At 35.5% G+C, this 20,357-nt stretch overlaps 1 protein-coding gene across 3 annotated transcripts in view; it reads left to right on the forward strand.

The window, feature by feature from the left end:
* The window catches only part of LOC132724912 (uncharacterized), a 99,532-nt gene that overhangs the window by 53,417 nt on the left and 25,758 nt on the right, over positions 1 to 20,357 (forward strand). The window lies entirely within an intron of this gene.

Genomic DNA, 20,357 nt, shown 5'->3' on the forward strand with positions numbered 1-20,357 from the left:
ATCTTCTTATAAACAGCTAAGTCAATGTCATTCAAACTTCACAGGAATGTTCCTTTGGTGGTCACCTTAAAGAATACATCAGTTCAAAGAATTTAATTCCACGCAGAACTCTGTTTGCCATGGAACCGAAAGAAAAATCTTTAAAAATCTTCTTTTAAAAAACCTAAAGAGCTAGCAGATATTTGGCACGAAACATCTTCTAATGAGTGTCTATCAAGTTTGTTCAAATAAAAGCCCTGGGGTCAAAATTGGCCCCGCCCCAAGGGATTATTGATTTCCCTTATATGTATATAGTAAAAACAAAAACAAATCTTCTTTTTAAAAAACCAAAAAGCTAGAGCTTAGATATTTAGCATGGAACATCTTCTAGTGGGTGTCTACCAAGTTTTTTGAAATAAAGCCCTGGGGTCACAATTGGCCCCGCCCTGGGGGTCATTGATTTTAATGTATCTAGTGAGAACAAAAAAAATCTTCTTTTAAAAAAAGTCAAAGAGCTAGAGCTTAGATATTTAGCATGTAACATTTTCTAAGCAGGGTCTACCAATTTGTTGAAAATTAATAAAGTCCTGGGGTCACAATTGGCCTCACTCCGGGCATCGTTGATTTTAATGTATCTAGTGAGAACAAAAAAATCTTCTTTTAAAAAAAGTCAAAGAGCTAGAGCTTAGATATTAGCATGAAACATTTTCTAATCAGGGTCTACCAATTTGTTGAAATAAAGCCCTGGGGTCACAATTGGCCCCGCCCTGGGGGTCATTGATTTTAATGTATCTAGTGAGAACAAAAAAAATCTTCTTTTAAAAAAGTCAAAGAGCTAGAGCTTAGATATTTAGCATGAAACATTTTCTAATCAGGGTCTACCAATTTGTTTAAAATAAAGCCCTGGGGTCACAATTGGCCCCGCCCTGGGGGACATTGATTTTAATGTATCTTGTGAGAACAAAAAAATCTTCTTTTAAAAAAAAGTCAAAGAGCTAGAGCTTAGATATTAGCATGAAACATTTTCTAATCGGGGTCTACCAATTTGTTGAAATAAAGCCCTGGGGTCACAATTGGCCCCGCCTTGGGGGTCATTGATTTTAATGTATCTAGTGAGAACAAAAAGAATCTTCTTTTAAAAAAAGTCAAAGAGCTAGAGCTTAGTTATTTAGCATGAAACATTTTCTAATCAGGGTGTACCAATTTGTTGAAAATTAATCCCTGGGGTCACAATTGGCCCCGCCCTGGGGGACATTGATTTTAATGTATCTATTGAGAACAAAAAAAAATCTTCTTTTAAAGAAAGTCAAAGAGCTAGAGCTTAGATATTAGCATGACACATTTTCTAATCAGGGTGTCTTTCAAGTTTGTTCAAATAAAAGCCCTGGAGTCAAAATTGGCCCCGCCCCGGGCATCATTGATTTTCCTTATATGTATAGTGAAACTTCAAAATATCTTCTCTTTAAAAACTCACAGAGCTAGAGCTAAGATATTAAGCGAGAAATATCTTTTAATGGGTGTCTTTCAAGTTTGTTCAAATAAAAGCCCTTGGGTCAAAATTGGCCCAGTCTAATTGTTTTTCTTATATGTATAGAGTTAAAACATAAAAAATCTTCTCTGAAGGTACAAGGCTTACAGCTTAGAATATCATCTATAGGTCCCCTACGAAAGTTGTTGAAATTTTGCCACAAGTGTCAAAATAAGCCCCAACCAGGGGTCATAGGTTTTCTTAAAATGTATATACATGTATAGAGTCTTCTCCTTCGAATTGACAGAGGCTAGAGGTTAGATATTTGGCATGAAGCAATGTGTAGTAAAACTCTACCAAATTTATTCAAATTATAGCCCTGGGGTCAAAGTTGACCCCCACCTGGGGTCATAGCTTTTCCTTATATGCATGTGTATAGTAAAAACTTAAAAAATATTCTCGTCTTAGGTGACAAGGCTTACATATTTGGTATAATATATCATATCATTTATAGGTCCTCAATGAAATTTGTTCAAATTTTGCCCCTAGTGTCAAAATAGACCCCACCCCACGGTCATAGGTTTTCCTCATATGTACATATATAGTAAACATTTAAAAATCTTCTCCTCTGGATTGACAAAGGCTAGAGGTTAGATATTTGGCATGGAGCATTGTGTAGTGGAACTCTATCAAGGTTGTTCAAATTATAGCCTTGGGGTCAAAATTGGCCCCACCCTGAAGTCATAGCTTTTCCTTATATGTATAAAGTAAAAACTTTTATGTATACATTAAGAACTTGTTGTCTGAAGGTTCAAGGCTTAGAGCTTAGATAATTGGTATATAATGTCATCTATAGGTCCTCTACCAACTGTTGTTCAACGTTTGCCCTTTTTGAAAAAATTGGCCCTTACACAAATAACAGTATGTCTTCAGGTGAGAGCTTTGGGGCCAATGGCCTCCTTGTTTATTTACAGCTATCACATTTTGACCATGTGCATAATTTCAGGTGTAGAACTGAAATTTTATATCAAATGACCTTAATATTGACCTACTTTCTTGTTTTTCATGTACAGACCATGTATATAGTATAATTAAAAACATACATTTGCATGAAATATAGTCTAGTGACCAACATTGTAATAAACACCAACTTTCACTGCTTTCACTCAAATAACAGTCAGTCCTCAGGTAAATGCTTTGGTGCCAATGGCCCCCTTGTTACACTTTGAACTTTGTACGGGACATAACTTGAGAACTATAAAAGGTATCAATTTAAAGCTTTGTAGATAGATAGACCTCACTGAGCAGAAATTCAGTGCTTAAAGCTGTAACCCTCCCTTCCCTAAATTTGAAGTTATTGCCCTTAGTTCATTTTTATGCCCCCGCCATATAATGGCAAGGGCATATAGTGTTACCCTGTTCCGTCATTCCGTCCTTCTGTCATCATCAGTTTCCGTTCATTATCTTGATAACAGTTGCACATATTGAACTCAAATTTGACATATAGATATGTCATGAGAAAATACAGGTCAAGTTCAAAATTGGTCATGGTTCGATGATTTTTGGCAGAGTTATGCCCCTTTTACTTTGAAAATAATATGAAATTTTCAGTTTCCGCTCATTATCTCCCCAACAGTACAACACATTCAACTCAAACTTGACATATGGATATGTCATGAGAAAATACAGGTCAAGTTCAAATTTGGTCATGGTTAGATGATTTTTGGCAGAGTTATGCCCCTTTTACTTTGAAAATAATATGAAATTTTCAGTTTCCGATCATTAACTCCCCAATGGTACAACATATTCAACTCAAACCTGACATATGGATACGTCAAAGGAATGTGCAGGTCAAGTTCAAATTTGGTCATGGTTCGATGATTTTTGGCAGAGTTATGCCCCTTTCACTTTGAAAATAAGATGAAATTTTCAGTTTCCGTTCATTATCTCCCCAATGGTACAACACATTCAACTCAAACTTGACATATGGATATGTCATGAGATTATACAAGTCAAGATCAAATTTGGTCATGGTTTGATGATTTTTGGCAGAGTTATGCCCCTTTTACTTTGAAAGTAATATGAAATTTTCAGTTTCCGTTTATTATCTCCCCAACAGTATTACACATTCAACTCAAATTTGACATATGGATACGTCAAAGGAATGCATAGGTCAAGTTCAAATTTGGTCATGGTTCGATGATTTTTGGCAGAGTTATGCCCCTTTCACTTTAAAAATAATATGAAATTTTCTGTTTCCCTTTATTATCTCCCCAACAGTATTACACATTGAACTCAAATTTGACATATGGATATGTTTTTGGAATGCGCAGGCCAAGTTCGAATTTGGTCATGGTTCATTTTTGGCAGAGTAATGCCCCTTTCACTTTGAAAATGATATGAAATTTACAGTTTCTGTTCATTATAAACCCAACAGTGTTACATATTCAACTCAAAATTGACATATGGATATGTCAAAGGAATGCGCAGGTCAAGTTGGAATTTGGTCATGGTTCGATTATTTTTGGCAGAGTTATGTCCCTTTCATTTTGAGAATAATATAGATACATCTTAGGAATAAGCAGTTTAAGTTTGAATTTGGTCGTGGTTCAATGATTTTGGACAAACTTATCTATCCTGAATGTTGGAAAAATTTTGAACTTTCAGTTTCAGCACTCATTCTTTTGTGGAAATGTATATAGCCATTATTTTGGCTACAAATATGCAATATGCTATTTTCAAAAGGTTAAGACTGAATAATTTCAGTGCCTTGAACATTGTATAAAAATGGTTTGTGTTAATATTGAAAAGTTTTAAGGGCTTTGAACTTAGAATGAAAAAAATAATTTGTGCAAACAAATTTGGAACTAAATATTATAAAATTTGAAATTTTGGCTGCATGCGGGGGCATCCGTGGCATGATGACACATTTCTAGTTTTCACATTGAACTTTGTCCTGGACAAAACATGAGAACTATAAAGGGTATCAACTTGAAACTAAGTAGGTAGATACATCTAAATGAGCAGTGCAGTGCATAAGAACCATAACACTTCCTTGCCCTTTGTTTATATTTTTTAGATTTTTATGCCACCGCAGCATCTGCGATGAGGTGGCATATAGCGATTCATCTGTGTGTTTGTTTGTGTGTGTGTGTGTGTGTGTGTGTGTGTGTGTGTTATATAGATTATATAGTGAACTTAAAAAATCTTCTTGTGAAAAACCACTAGTCCAATTTAAACCAAACTTGGCAGGATTGATCCTTGGGTGAAGGGCTTCCAAAGTTGTTCAAAGAATTTCATTCCATGCAGAAATCTGGTTGCCATGGCAACCGTAAGGAATTGTAAGAATAAATTTAAAAAATCTTCTTGTAAAGACCCAAAAGGCCTAGAGCTTAGATATTTTGCATAAGGCTTTGTCTGGTAGACCTCTACCAAGATTGTTCAAATTATAGCCCTGGGGTCAAAATCGGCCCCGCCCCAGGGGTCATTAATTTTAACTATATGTACATATAGTAAAAACTAAAAATACCTTCTTGTAAAGACCCAAAAGGCATAGAGCTTAGATATTTTGCATAAGGCATTGTCTGGTAGACCTCTACCCAGATTGTTCAAATTATAGCCCTGGGGTCAAAATGGGCCTCGCCCCGGGGGTCATTGATTTTCACTGTATGTACATATAGTAAAAACTTAAAATACCTTCTTGTAAAGACCCAAAAGGGCTAGAGCTTAGATATTTTGCATAAGGCATTGTCTGGTAGACCCTTACCAAGATTGTTCAAATTATAGCCCTGGGGTCAAAATCGGCCCCGCCCCAGGGGTCATTGATTTTCACTATATGTACATATAGTTAAAACATAAAATACCTTCTTATAAGGACCCAAAAGGCCTAGAGCTTAGATATTTTACATAAGGCATTGTCTGGTAGACCTCTACCCAGATTGTTCAAATTATAGCCCTGGGGTCAAAATCGACCCTGCCCTGGGGGTCATTGGTTATCCTTATATGTATATAGTAAAAACTTACAGTAAAAACTTTAAAAAAATCTTCTAGTAATTGACAAATGCTAGAGGTAAGATATTTTGCATGAAACATTGTGTAGTGAAGCTCTAGCAAGATTGTTCAAATTATAGCCCTGGGGTCAAAATTGGCCCCACCCCTAGGGGTCATTGATTTTCACTATGAACATAGAGTAAAAAATTTAAAAATCTTCTTATCTGAAGGTACAAGGCTTAAAGCTTTGATATTTGGTATATAATATTATCTTTGGGTCCTCTACTAAAGTTGTTTTAATTATGCCCCTTAGTGTTGAAATTGCCCTGCCCCAGAGGCGCTAGATTTCTTTATATGTATAAAGTAAAAACTTGAAAAATCTTCTTCTCTGAATTGACAAAGGCTAGAGTTTAAATATATGGCATGAGACTTTGCGAAGTGAACCTCTACCAAGATTGTTCAAATTTTAGCCCTGGGGTCAAAATTGGTTCTGCCCCGGGGGTCATTGATTTAAACTATGTATATCTAGTTGTTTGGTGGACCTGTATCAAGATTGTTTTGGATTAAACCCTTGGGTCAAAATTTTGCCTTGACCAATGGGACAGTGACCTACTTTCTTGTCCTTTGATGTACAGCAATGAAATTTTGACCATGTGCACAGTTTTAGTTGTAAAATTGAACTTTGATATCAGGTGACCTAGATTTTGATAATGTGACCTACTTTCTTGTGCTTTGATCTACAGCTATGAAATTTGAACCATGTGCACAGATTAAAATGTAAAGTGGACTTTGATATCAGCTTACCTAGATTTTGACAAAGTGTCTTACTGTGTTGTCCTTTGATGTAGTCATGAAATTTAGTCTGCATGAAATATGACCTTCACCACCAAATTCACTAGACTCAAGTGCATTGATATATTCCTGCTCTGATCTTTTATTTGATTAACAATAGATTTAATCACTAATCTGATAATAAGAATTAGATAGGTCAGGGATCTATGCATTATGACAATCTTCAATTGTATAGAAACAAAAAAAAATATGTTCCTACACTACCATTTAGTGTTGTATTAATGCGGTGGCATAGCATTTTTCTCAAATGCAATCTTGTTTTTTAAAAGAAAATGGAGGTATTGTTACAGTTATGTCGGCACTGCATTTACTGTTGCCGTCTTGATCATTACTTTTTAAGATCTTGGTGTATTGTCTTCATACTTGGCCACAACAACCCTTAGGACATGACCCTTTAGTACACCAGACTAACCTTGACCTTCATTCATAAATGACCATGACCTTCAAGGTCAAATTTCTAAATTTTGCCTCTTGTTTGTTATAAGTGCCTATAACTTTGTTATTTTTGAATGGATTGTCTTCAAATGTGAACATAAAAATCTTTTAGGATAGACCTTAAAGTTAACTAGGCAGACCTTGACCTCCACTCAGAAATGACCTTGACCTTGAAGATCAAATTATTGAAACTTTCATTTTTAGCTCACCTGTCACAAAGTGACAGGGTGAGCTTTTGTGATCGCTTTTCGTCTGGCGTCTGTAATGTTTTACTTTAAATGACATCTCCTTATAAACCACTAAGCCAATTTCATCCAAACTTCACATAAATGTTCCTTTGGTGGTCACCTTTTAAAATTGTTCAAAGAATTTAATTCCATGCAGAACTCTGGTTGCCATGGCAACCGAAATAAAAAACTTAAAATATCTTCTTTTAAAAAACCCAAAGAGGTAGAGCTTTGATATTTGGCATGAAACTTCTTCTATTGAGTGTCTATCAAGTTTGTTCAAATAAAAGCCCTGGGGTCAAAATTGGCCCCGCCCGAGGGGCTCATTAATTTTCCCTATATGCATATAGTAAAAACTTAGAAAATCTTCTTTTAAAGAACCCAAAGAGATAGAGCTAAGATATTTAGCATGAAACATGTTCTAATGGGTTTCTACCAAGTTTGTTCAAATAAGAGCCCTGGGGTCAAAATTGGCCCTGCCTCGGGGGTTGTTGATTTCCCTTATAAGTGTATAGCAAAAACTTAAAAAATCTTCTTTGAAAAAACCCAAATAGCTAGAGTTAAGATATTAAGCATGAAACATCTTCTAGTGAGTGTCAACAAAGTTTGTTCAAATCAAAGCCCTTGGGTCAAAACTGGCCCCGCCCCAGGGGTGGCATTGTTTTAACTATATGTGTGTAGTGAAAACTTAAAAAAATCTTCTTTTAAAAAACCCAATGAGCTAGAGCTTAGATGTTTAGCATGTAACATCTTCTAATGGGTGTCTACCAAGTTTGTTCAAATAAAAGCCCTTGGGTTAAAATTGGCCCTGCTTGGGGGGGGGGGAGAATCTTTAATTTTCCTTTTATATGACTGTAGTAAAAAAAACTTCTTTTAAAAGACTCAAAGACTTAGAGCTTAGATATTTAGCATGAAACCTCTTCTATTGGGTGTCTACCAAGTTTGTTCAAATAAAAGCCATGGGGTTTAAACTGGCCCCGCTCCGGGGGGCCTATATACAGGTGAGCGACTTCAGGGCCATCATGGCCCTCTTGTTTTAATGTAACTGGCTATAACTTTGTTATTATTGAATGAATTTACTTCATATTATAACAAAATATGCTTAAGGGTGAACCCATATGTATATCAAACTTAAAATTTGACCTTGGTTCTCTTATGACTTTGACCTTGAAGGTTAAATCATTGAATTTTCACTGATTTTTGCTATAATTGACTGTAACTTTGTAATTAATTAATGGATTATCTTCATACTTTGACAAAACAAGCTTTTGGACAAGATTTTTTAAAAGAAAGAACTGACCTCGACCTTAAGCTTTAGATAACCTTGACTGTCAAGTGTCAAGGTCAAATTATTGAATTTTGGTTATTGAATTTTGTACAGATTTGATTTAAACTGGGACAAAACAAGACTTACTACCAAACAAAGATATTGAATAATTAAGATGTGACCTTGACCATAAATTGACCTTTGACCTTAACTGTCAAGATCAAATTAAGATAATTCTTCTGTTCTTGTCATTTATTTATGGAAAACAGAACAACAAGTGTGACTATATAAACCTATTAAAATTAATAAACGGAAAAACTTTTTTTTTTCTTTAATTTTCTTTGTAAAGATTTATTTAAACGATTTGTTTGTTTGCTTTTAGAAAAAGCAAAAAAGTTTAGTGTTGCCTCTTGTGGCTCTTGTTACACTTTGAACTTTGTCCAGGACATAACTTGAGAATTATAAGAGTTTCCAAGTTCAAACTTAATAAGTAAATAAATCTCACTGAATAGAAGTGCAGTGCATAAGAATAGTAACCCTCCCTTCCCTAATTTTGGAGTTATTGCCCTTTGTTTATTTGTACACATTGAACTTTGTCTGGAACATAACTTTAGAATTATAAAAGGTATCAACTTTGTAATGAATGAGTAGAAGTGCATGCAGAAGAACCACACCCCTTCCCTCTTCCCTTATTTTATAGTTATTGCCCTTTGTTCATATTTGTCAAGCCCGCTTGTGGTGAGCTTGACTAAGTCACCACTTTTGTCGTAAAGTTTGATGTATGTGCGAACGTGCGTGCATCCGGATTTGTCCAGTCTATATATTGCTCATTCTTTGAAGGATTTCAAACATAACATAACTTATATAACTTAGCACAAATGTTCTTCATTTTGAGTTGTCTCATGCAAAAAGAAGGTCAAGGTCACGAGAGGTCAAAGATCAAATAAAAATAGTAAAATTCTGTCCGGTCTATATCTTGCTCATTCTTTGAAGGATTACAAAATAATTTGGTACAAATATTCACCATGATGGGATGGTGTGTCGCACACAAAATCCAGGTCTACCACTCAAAGGTCAAAGTCACACTTTGGGGTTAGCGCAAAACCTGTGTCCTGAGTGTAACTTCTACATGAATGGAGGGATTTTTATGCAACTTGGGACAAATATTCTCCATAGTGTGGCGGAGAATCTTAAAAAAATTCAGGTGTCAATGGCAAAGGTGAAGGTCACACTTAGGGGTCAAAGGTCAAATAAAACATTAATTTGCAAGGTCACAAGAGGTCAAATAAAAATATCAAAATTTGTTTCTCTGCACTGTATCTTGCTTATGCTTTGAAGTATTGTGCTAAGTGGTCAGAGGATAATAATGGTAGCAAAATTTCAGACGCTGATGTTCTTATTTGCAAATATCGAAAGTAGTCCAAACTCCTCGAAGCGGTTACTTCCCTTCATATGTACATTAAAGCCGAAAAATTAAGGGGAGGTCACTGCTTAAAGATTGTCAAATGACAGGCGCATTAATTTTTGTAACGAAAAAATAGTTCCCGATTGGTCAAAGATTTCTAATATTGTGTTATTGTTATATGCTTATATTCAGCTCCATGATTATTTACTTCAGTGTTAAACAACAGGTTTACCGTGAACAAAATATATCGAAATAAATAAGGGTTACAAACTCTAATTTAGAATAATATGGTATTCTTCAGGCTGTTATCTTATAACTCCTCGTGGTCGAGGGGTTTACACACTCACTTTGGAAGCGAGAGGTCTGGAGTTCAAATCCCAGTTCAGGCAACTGATTTTTTATTTTTTTTATTTTTTAAGCCAAATAAACATTGAATTTAATATCAGTGCAGTGTTGCAATTAGTCTTATAGTCAATTTACTATAGTTATAACACTGGAAACAGCATTGGTGACACTATACAAACAAATTGGTTTATAATCTCACAACCTTCACCTTTCTGACATCCTGAGACCTAAACAAATTCAGCACTTTCTTTGATTTGATGTTGAGTCTGCTTTCGCTGAGCTCCACATAGTTAACAAAATGGCTGTTTTGTGTTTGTGTGTGCATCCAAACTTGTCCATGCCATAACTTCGTGCAAGGATGAATTTTCAAATAACATGAATTGAGTTTTTTATGCCCCAAAAGGGAGGCATATTAAAATCGCACCGTCCATCTGTCCATCCCTCTGTGCATCCCCACTTCATTCGTGTCCAGATTGTAACTTTGTCATACATTGAGGGTTTTTGAAATAACTTGGCACAAATATCAGCTACATCAAGACGATGTGTTGCGTCCAAGAACCACGTCCGTTCTTCAAAGGTCAAGGTCACATTATCATTTTGAAGTTTCACATTATCGCAATTTGAGTAAATATATATAGGTACACACATTTGTTTCCTGACTGTTACTTTGTCATGCATCAAATGATTTTAAAATAACTAGGCGTAAATGTCTACCACATCAAGACGATCTGTCGTGTCCAAGAATTACGGCCCTACTGTCCTAGGATGATTACTTGAGCCTTTGTTTACATAACAAAGACCAATAACAATGCGAAAAATAGGTTAGGCAGATCAATGCCACAACCTATAAAAATGAAAATAAAACTACATGTTATAATATGTCTTGTTAGCGCAGTAGGTAGAGCAACCGTGTCAATAATGTGTTTTATCCGTACAGGCAGAAGTTCGACTACTGGTACGACACATTTTTTTTAACCTCTGAACAGTCAATTGTTCAGAAAACAAGTTTGGCCGTTTTTTTCATATACATACATGAATATGAGATTGAATATTTTATTACACTGCGATCAAAAAATACAAAAAGAAAAAAGAATAGAAATAAAAATAAATTAATATATACCATACAATATATATTATAAGAAGAAAACAAAAATGAGAAAGAAAAATAAATAAATAATTATAATGGTAAAATAAACAGAGCAAGAAGAAAAAACTGTGGTTATCAAATGGCACTACGTGGAGTTCGAACCTGAGTACAATACACTAAAAGTTACAATAATTTCGCTCTACCGACAGAGCCATAACGGTAATACACAAACGATACTGTAAGAATAATGCTATATAGTATATGTAAGTGTTTACTCTTACGATATCGGAACCCCGTTTTTGGACTTTCCCATGTACCGTTGAGACCAAATTATCATCCTAGGAAAGTACCTCAAAGTTCAACGTCACACTAACATTTCAATGTTTCACATTATCACAATTAGAATTAATAGGTACACACATTCGTGTCCGGATTGTAACTTTGTCATGCATGGAAGGATTTTAGAATAACTTGGCATAAATGTCTACCACATCAAGACGATGTGTTGCGTCCAATAATCTTGCCCCTTCCTCAAAGGTCAAGGTCACACTACCATTTTGAAGTTCACTTTAACACAATTAGAGTTTATAGGTACACACATTTGTGTCCGACTGTAACTTTGTCATGCATCAAAGGATTTTAAAATAACAAGGCACAAATGTCTACCACATCAAGGCAACATGTCGCGACTAAGGTTTATGTCCCTACCTTTAAGGTCAAGGTCACACTTATAGTTTGAAGGTACTCATTCGGTGAGAAGAGTTTGAAGATATACATTCATGTCGGACTGTAACTTTGTCATGCATGAAGGGATTTAAAAATAATTTGGCACAAATGTCTACCACATCAAGACAATCTGTCGCAACTAAGGTTCATGTCCGTCTGTCTGTCCGTGTCCCCACTTACACAACAATCATGTCCAGACTGTAACTTTGTCATGCATTGAGGGATTTTGAAATAACTTTGCACAAATGTCTATCTCATAACAACATTTTGTTGCATCCAGGAACCACGTCCCTTCTTCAAAGGTCAAGGTCACACTTATATTTTGAAGGTTCACGCTATCACAATTAGAGATTACAGGTACAATAATACAAAGAACAATATTAAGCATTTAGTTTCTTTCATTTTCTCTTTTCTTTTCATAATACCTGCATGCTTTAGAAACCTTTTCGGGGGCATCGTCACTTGGGTGACAGCTCTTGTTTTAGACCAAATGTTCATCATGAGGCTTTGTTTCATGCACATGAACCTGGTAACCAGGTCAGAGGTCAAGGTCACCTAAGATGATGCAATGTCAAGATTTTGTTTTGGATATAAAGAGAATGTGTTGCGCACATCTCACCTATACATACAGCTAACCTTGATCGGAAACTTATAGGTTCAGGTTTAAATAAGACGAGCGACTCGACATTCTGCCCTTTGGCATGTCTTGTTTACACTTTGAACTTTGTCCGGGACATAACTTAAGAATTATGAAAGGTACCAACTTAAAACTTTGTAGGTAGAAAGATCTCACTGAGTAAAAGTGCAATGCATAAAAACAGTAACCCTCCCTTCCCTAATTTTGGAGTTATTGCCCTTTTATATGCCCCCCTTCAAAGAAGAGTGCTAATGTCGGTCTGTCTGTCTGTTGGTCTGTCCGTCGGTTGACCACATGGTTTCCACTGATTATCTTGAAAACTATTTATCACAAAGTCTTCATATTTCACATAGTGATTGGCCATTACTTGTAGATGACCCATATTGATTTTGGGTTCACTAGGTCAAAGGTCAATGTCACGGAGGCCTTAAATGTCAAAATGGTTTCCGCTGATTAGCTTGAAAAGAATTTATCACAAAGTCGTCATATTTCACATACTGATTGGTCATAACTAGTAGATGACCTCTATTGATTTTGGGGTCACTAGGTCAAAGGTCAAGGTCACAAGGGCCTTTAATGTCAGAATTGTTTCCGCTGATCATCTTGAAAAGTATTCATCACAAAGTCTTCACATTTCACATAGTGATATGTCATAGCTAGTAGATGACCCTTATTGATTTTGGGTCACTAGGTCAAAGGTCAAGGTCACAGGGCCTTAAATGTCAGAATGGTTTCCGCTGATTATCTTGAAAAGTATTTATCACAAAGTCTACATATTTCACATATTGATTGGTCATAACTAGTAGATGACCCCTATTGATTTTGGGGTCACTAGGTCAAAGGTCAAGGTCACACGGGCTTAAATGTCAATTTGGTTTCCGCTAAGTATTTTGAAAAGTATTCATCAAAAAGTCGTCATATTTCACATATCGATTGGTCATAACTAGTAGATGACCCCTATTGATTTTAGGGTCACTAGGTCAAAAGTCAAGGTCACAGGGGCCTCAAATGTCAGAATGATTTCCGCTCATTATCTTGGTCACAATTTATCACAAAGTCTTCACATTTCACATATTGATTGGTCATAACTAGTAGATGACCCCTATTGATTTTGCTGACCCTAGATCAAAGGTCAAGGTCACTGGGGCCTTGAATTGTAATATGATCTCCGCTTATTATCTTGGTTACTATTTATCACAAAGTCTTTATATTTCACATATTGATGGATCATAACTAGTAGATGACCCCTACTGATTTTAGGGTCAATAGGTCGAAAATCAAGGTCACAGGGGCCTTAAATGTCAGAATGGTCTCAGCTCATTAACTTGGTTACAATTCATCACAAAGTCTTCATATTTCACATATTGATTGCTCATAACTAGTAGATGACCCCTATTGACTTTGGGGTCACCATGTCAAAGGTCAAGGTCACAGGGGCCTTAAATGTTAGAATGGTTTCTGCTAATTATCTTGAAAAATATTCATCACAAAGTCTTCATGTTTCTAATCTTGATTGGTCACAACTATTAGATGACCCTTATTGATTTTGGATCACTAGTTCAAAGGTCAAGGTCACAGGGGCCTTAAATGTCTCATTATCTTGAAAACTATTTATCACAAAGTCTTCATTATTTTTCTTTTTTCCATAATTGAACACTTCCATGTTCCCATTTATGGCAAGTTTCTATAGCAAAATTACCAATAATGTGAGTCAAGGGCTAGAAAGGGGGGCATATGTGTTGTTCGACATTTCTTGTTTATTTTTATGCCCCCAAAGGGAGGCATATAGTAATCGCACTTTCCGAAAATCTTGTCTGCGCTTTATGACCAAAACTGATGGGGGGATTTCAGTGAAACTTCACAGGATTGTTTGTCACCAATCCTAGTTGTGCATACTTTCATGATTTTCCGTTTGAATTTTTTTTGCACAGTTATAGCCCCTAAATGGTCAATTTTCAAGTAAAATAAGCTTGTCCCCACTTCATCACAAAATACGCTGGGGGATTTCAGTGAAACTTCACAGGATTGTTTGTTACCATGTCTAGTTGCATATTCTCTTGATTTTCCACTTGAATTATTTTTGGCACAGTTAATTGTCTATTTTTAAGTAAAATAAACTTGTCCGCGCTTCATCACCATCAACCATTTTACGGTTCAGTGATTTATGTTGAGGTATGGCCCTTTTATGATTTTGATTATTAAAGTTCTTCCGGACTACTTCTCTTATACCACTAATATAATGTGAATGAAATTGTACAGGATTGATCGGTAGCTAAAATACTTGCATATTTACATGGGTTTACTTGCTGAATGACTTTGGGCGAGTTATGGCCTTTGAATAAAAATAAGGTGTTGATAACGTTTGTCTGGACTAGTCCTCTTATACCACTTTTGCAATTTCAATGAAACTTTACAGGATTGAATGATAGCTGAAGTACTTGCACATATTGTACAGGTTTTCTATTTGAATAATTTTGTACAGGTTTTCTATTTGAATAATTATTTTAATTATTTAATAATTTATTTGTTTTTTTTGTGTGTTGCCAGCTACATAGTTCTAAGCTTTTCTGAACTACTAGTACAATTTGATCCAGACTACAGATATGATCAATACCAAGTGTTGTTGTGCATATCATTTTCAGGTTCACTGATTTTTAGCTTGACTAGACAAAGTATATAGAGTGCTGTCCTACTCTCCCCGGCGTTTAGATTTATCCCCCCTTGAACTTAGAATTTTCCATAAAAAATATTATTTTTTACTGTTACTTCTTTATTTCTTAAGGGATCAACTTCATACAATATGCTCCTTATCATCAACCACATCTTATGTGACAAGGTACATAACTCAAGCACCAATATTTTCAGATTTATCTCCCCTTGAATTTTCCTCTTTTTTTTGCAAGTTCTATAACTCTAGTGTGACTGTTTTCAGAATTATTCCCCTTAAACTTGGAATTTATGTTAACAACTACAACTTCTAGTCATAAGAAGAAGTATATTTATATCATAATAGATTTTTCTTTCATAGTTTTGTCTTCCTTACTGTGTCCAGTATTTAATTAGTCGAGCTGCACTGTCTCCTGGGACAGCTCTTGTTGTCAGAGTTATGGCCCTTTAAAGATGTTTATTTTAAAGATTTTCTAGGTAACTCTTGTCATCCTGTCATACCACTGATGGAATTTCTGTGAAACTTTTCCGGATTGATTGGTAGCTCAAGCATGTGCGCATATTACACAGGTTTTCCAGTTGAATGATTTTGGGCTGATATGTGGCCCTTGAATAAAAAATACGTTTTGCCCAGTTAATGATTTTTGTGTCTACATGCAGTTGGTTATCATGATGCTACACATGTGATCACAGATTGCTCTTGTTTTATTTTTAACCAGGTTTTCAACGAAAATTGGTTATTGTAATGCCTAAGTTGGCGGACGGGCGGGCGTCAGCTTTTGGTTTCAGCTCAATTTCTTTAATTTGCTTTGGCCTATTGACCCCAAACTTAGTGTGTAGGTAGCTTATATCAAGAAGCAGCTTGAGATTGCTACTAAAGTGTTTGTGATCAAGGTCAAAGTCACTGTTACTAAAAATAGAAATTCAGTTTCTGCTCATTTACTTGTGTTTTCTTTGGCCTATTAACACCAAACTTGGTGCATGGGTAGCTTATATTAAGAGGCAGATTGGGATTGCTACCCAGGTGTCTGTGAACAAGGTCAAGGTAACTGTTGCTTAAAAAAGAAATTCAGTTTTCACATAATAACTTGAGTTGCTTTGACCTTTTGACACCAAACTTGCTGTGTGTCAGCTTTGGATTGCCACTTAGATATCTGAGAGCAAGGTCAAATTACCTTGTAATGGGTGTTGAACTCTGATGAAGTTGAGAAATCTGCATCTCAAGTTGGCATATTTCTCGTTCAACTCTAAATCTTTTTTTTCCAACAGCTGTTCTTGTAATTCTTGGAACTCTTCTTGTTCTTTAGGATATGCCATACTTAATGTTTAGAGTAAGTGACAGAAATTATTCTGTCAACTATCCAACAGCTGCTACCAAATCTGTAATGTATCTATGAGCGTGGTTTTGATAATAAGACAATTAAACTGAGATGTGATTCACCTATTATTTACAATATATCATATAAATATAATTTTCCTTATGGTTACCTTACCATTGATTGATTGGACAAAGAAATTATTACTGATTATATGGTACACAAATAAATCAAAGAAACAAATTATGTAATAAAATGCTTGATGAAACACACACAATATTTACAACCTATAGTCAGTCAACATCATAGAAGCTGGGCTGCTATATCTATTGGTGATTGTTGCTCAACTAATTGGTGAAGCTAAAAAAAAGATTAAAATTGATACAACTGATGATCCAATATCAGAGAAGCTGAGTTTCTATGATGCATAGGACGTATTTCTATAGTTGACACCCAGCAACTAGGGATTTAATTCAAGGACTACTATGCCCACAATTCATCTTCCTGGATATCTTGAAGTGTTACCTTCGATTCCAAGCCGAAAAGTGATTTCTAATGTGACTTCTCCTGCTTAGAAATGAAAAAGAGAAGCACCATCTTCTGGATTACTTTCCTTAATTCAGAGCTAAATAATCTCCTTTCCTACACATAACGTAATACTTAATAATGCCCCCCTTATATTGGGTATATTGCTTTGCATTTGTCTGTCGGTCAGTCTGTCGGTCTGTTTGTCCGTAGACCAAATGGTTCCGATCAATAACTAAAGAACGCTTAGGCTTAGGAACTTCAAACTTGGTTTGATGATTCTTCATGACCAGTAGATGACCCCTATTGATTTTGGGGTAATGGGGTAAAAGGTCAAGGTGACATTGACCTTGAAGGTAAAAAACGGTTTCCGATCAATAACTTTAGAAAGCTTAGGCCTAGGAACTTTAAACTTGGTATGATGATTAGTCATGACCAGCAGATGACCCCTATTGATTTTGGGGTCAAAGGATCAAAGGTCATGGTCACATTTATCCTTGTAGGTAAAACAGTTTCCAATCAATAACTTGACAACCCATGGGCTGTTGGCCCTCAAACTTCGTAGGTGCATTGGACTTGACTAGTAGATGACCTCTATTGATTTTGGGGTCAAAGGGTCAAAGATCAAGGTCATATTGACCTTGTAGGTAAAAACTGTTTTCGATCAATAACTTTACAAGCTTCTAGGCTGTTGACCCTCAAATTTTGTAGGTTCATCCCCTATTGATTTTGGGGTCAGGGGATCAAAGGTCAAGGTTGCATTGACCTTGTATTTCAAAATGGTTTTCTATCAATAACTGGACAAGCCATGGACCCTTGACTTTCAAGTTTTACAGATGCATTGCTTTTGGTCAGAAGATGACCTCAATGGATTTTTGGGGTTAAGAGGTCAGAGCTCTAGATCACATTTACCTTATAGGTAAAAATGCTTTCTCATCAATATCCCAACAACTCATAGGCCCTTACCTTTTAACTTTACAAGTGCATTGGTCTTGGCCAGTAGCCCATCTTGATTTAAGGGTCAAAGGTCAATGTCATATTGACCTTAATGTAACCCAACAACTCAAAAACTGAAGTTGCCTTGGTTGATATTTTTATATTAAACTAAAAATGCTTTTGATATACACATTTGAAGGTCTTATGTAATATAACAAGTTGGCTGGCCTACATGATTCATAAAATTTATGCATATATTATTTGGTAAGATTTGTAATAACTTTGTCATGAAATCGCTGCACACAACCAATTGGCTGCCGATAGGGAGCGTACATGTTTTACAAACATATCTTGTTAAACTTACCTTTATAAATGTATCATGTCAATAGACTCTTTCCAAAAAGATATAACATACGGTAGTAATAAACAAATATAACATAAAAAAAGAAACATTTTACAATACTTAATTTACCAACTAATAAATAATTGTTGTCCAGAAAGGTAGATGCAAATGGCCTATTAAGTTAAAATGACAAAAATCTTGTATTGCTATACAAGCGCTTCGTACATAAATAAATTTGTCACACCTCTATTGTAGGGCTGGGGCGAGTATTCGAGAACTTGGATAATCATGACTCAAAATGAAAAATCGAGTATGAATATTCGTCAGTCCAGAGATTGTGGATTGCGATTTTATTTGTTGTGCCCCCACTTCAAAGAAAATGGGGTATATTGCTTTGCATTCGGTCCATAGACCAAATGGTTTCCAAGTGATAACTAAAGAACGCTTAGGCCTAGGAACTTCAAACTTGGTATGGTGATTGGTCATGACCAGCAGATGACCCCTATTGATGTTGGGGTCAAGGGGTCAAAGATCAAGGTCACATTGACCGTGTAGGTAAAAACAGTTTCCGATCAATAACTAAAACTCTTAGGCCTAGGAACTTCAAACTTGGATTGGTAATTGGTCATGACCAGCAGATGACCCCTATTGATTTTGGGTCAAGGGGTCAAAGGTCAAGGTCACATTGACCTTGTAGGTAAAAACTGTTTCAGATCAATAACTAAAGAATGCTAAGGCCTAGAAACTTCAAACTTGGTATGATGATTGGTCATGACCAGCAGATGACCCCTATTGATTTTGGGGTCAAAGGTCAAGGTCACATTGACATTGTAGGTGAAAATGGTTTCAAATCAATAACTCAAGAACGCTTAGGCCTAGAAACTTCAAATTTGGTATGATGATTGGTCATGACCAGCAGATGACCCCTATTGATTTTGGGGTCAAGGGGTCAAAGGTCAAGGTCACATTGACCTTGTAGGTAAAAACTGTTTCTGATAAATAACTAAAGAACGCTTAGGCCTAGGAGCTTCAAACTTGGTATGATGATTGGTCATGATCAGTAGATGACCCCTATTGATTTTTGGGGTCAAGGGGTCAATGTCATATTGACCTTGTACTTAATGACGGTTTCTAACCAATTACTCAAAAACTCAAGTTGCCTTGGTTGATATTTTTATATTAAACTAAAAATGCTTTTGGTATACACATTTGAAGGTCTTATGTAATATAACAAGTTGGCTGGCCTACATGATTCATAAAATTTATGCATATATTATTTGGTAAGATTTGTAATAACTTAAATTGCTGCACACAACCTATGTGGTCACAATAATTATTACCTTGTGACTAGTCATGACCAGTAGATACTAGATAACCCTTATTAATTGTTTGTTCACTGGGTCAGATTAGTCATGCATAATAACCTGATCACATGACTCAATTGGCTGCCGATAGGGGGCATACATGTTCTACAAACATATCTTGTTTATTATATATTCGTTGTTTCTCACACTCTAAAAGGCGAAAAAAAATAAGTACAATTTGAGTATGAATTGGGCATTATGCAACGTTTACTTAAATACAATATGGAGATTAAAGACAGGAATTAAACAAGTACCATGATGCTGAGCTAAGAAGTCATTGGTTTTGAAATAAGGAATAACTTTGTCTTTTTGAGCACTATGCTTTTAAAGGAAAATAAATATTTTAGTCGCTATATATAGATCTCGATTTATAATAACCTGACATGTATCGAAGACGATTTTATTTTTAATCATTCAAAATATGCGAAACTCAAGTTAATAATTACGTTAGTGTGACATGTTCACACATCCTCTCTGCAACAATTGCTGAAAAAAGTCGTGCTGAAGATAATTTTACTTCCAATGTTTGGAAATATTTGTCTTTTCATGTGATTAGATAAGTTTGTTGTACCACCGGTATAAGTCAATTCTCCGTAGCATGTTTAACAAACTGTTTTTCTCTCATTTTCAATTGAAATACCAAAGTATTTCCAAACATTGGAAGTAATTTAAATTTTGCTGGTGGCATTTTATATTGGTGCGACACCTTTTCAACCTTTAAATTTAGTTTATATATGCATATATGTTCAATGTTTAGCATTTTTTAAAGAAAAATAAACATGATTTCA

Source organism: Ruditapes philippinarum, unplaced genomic scaffold (genome assembly GCF_026571515.1).
Source record: "Ruditapes philippinarum isolate M1 unplaced genomic scaffold, ASM2657151v2 ctg15_1_1_1_1, whole genome shotgun sequence".
Classification (NCBI taxonomy): domain Eukaryota; kingdom Metazoa; phylum Mollusca; class Bivalvia; order Venerida; family Veneridae; genus Ruditapes; species Ruditapes philippinarum.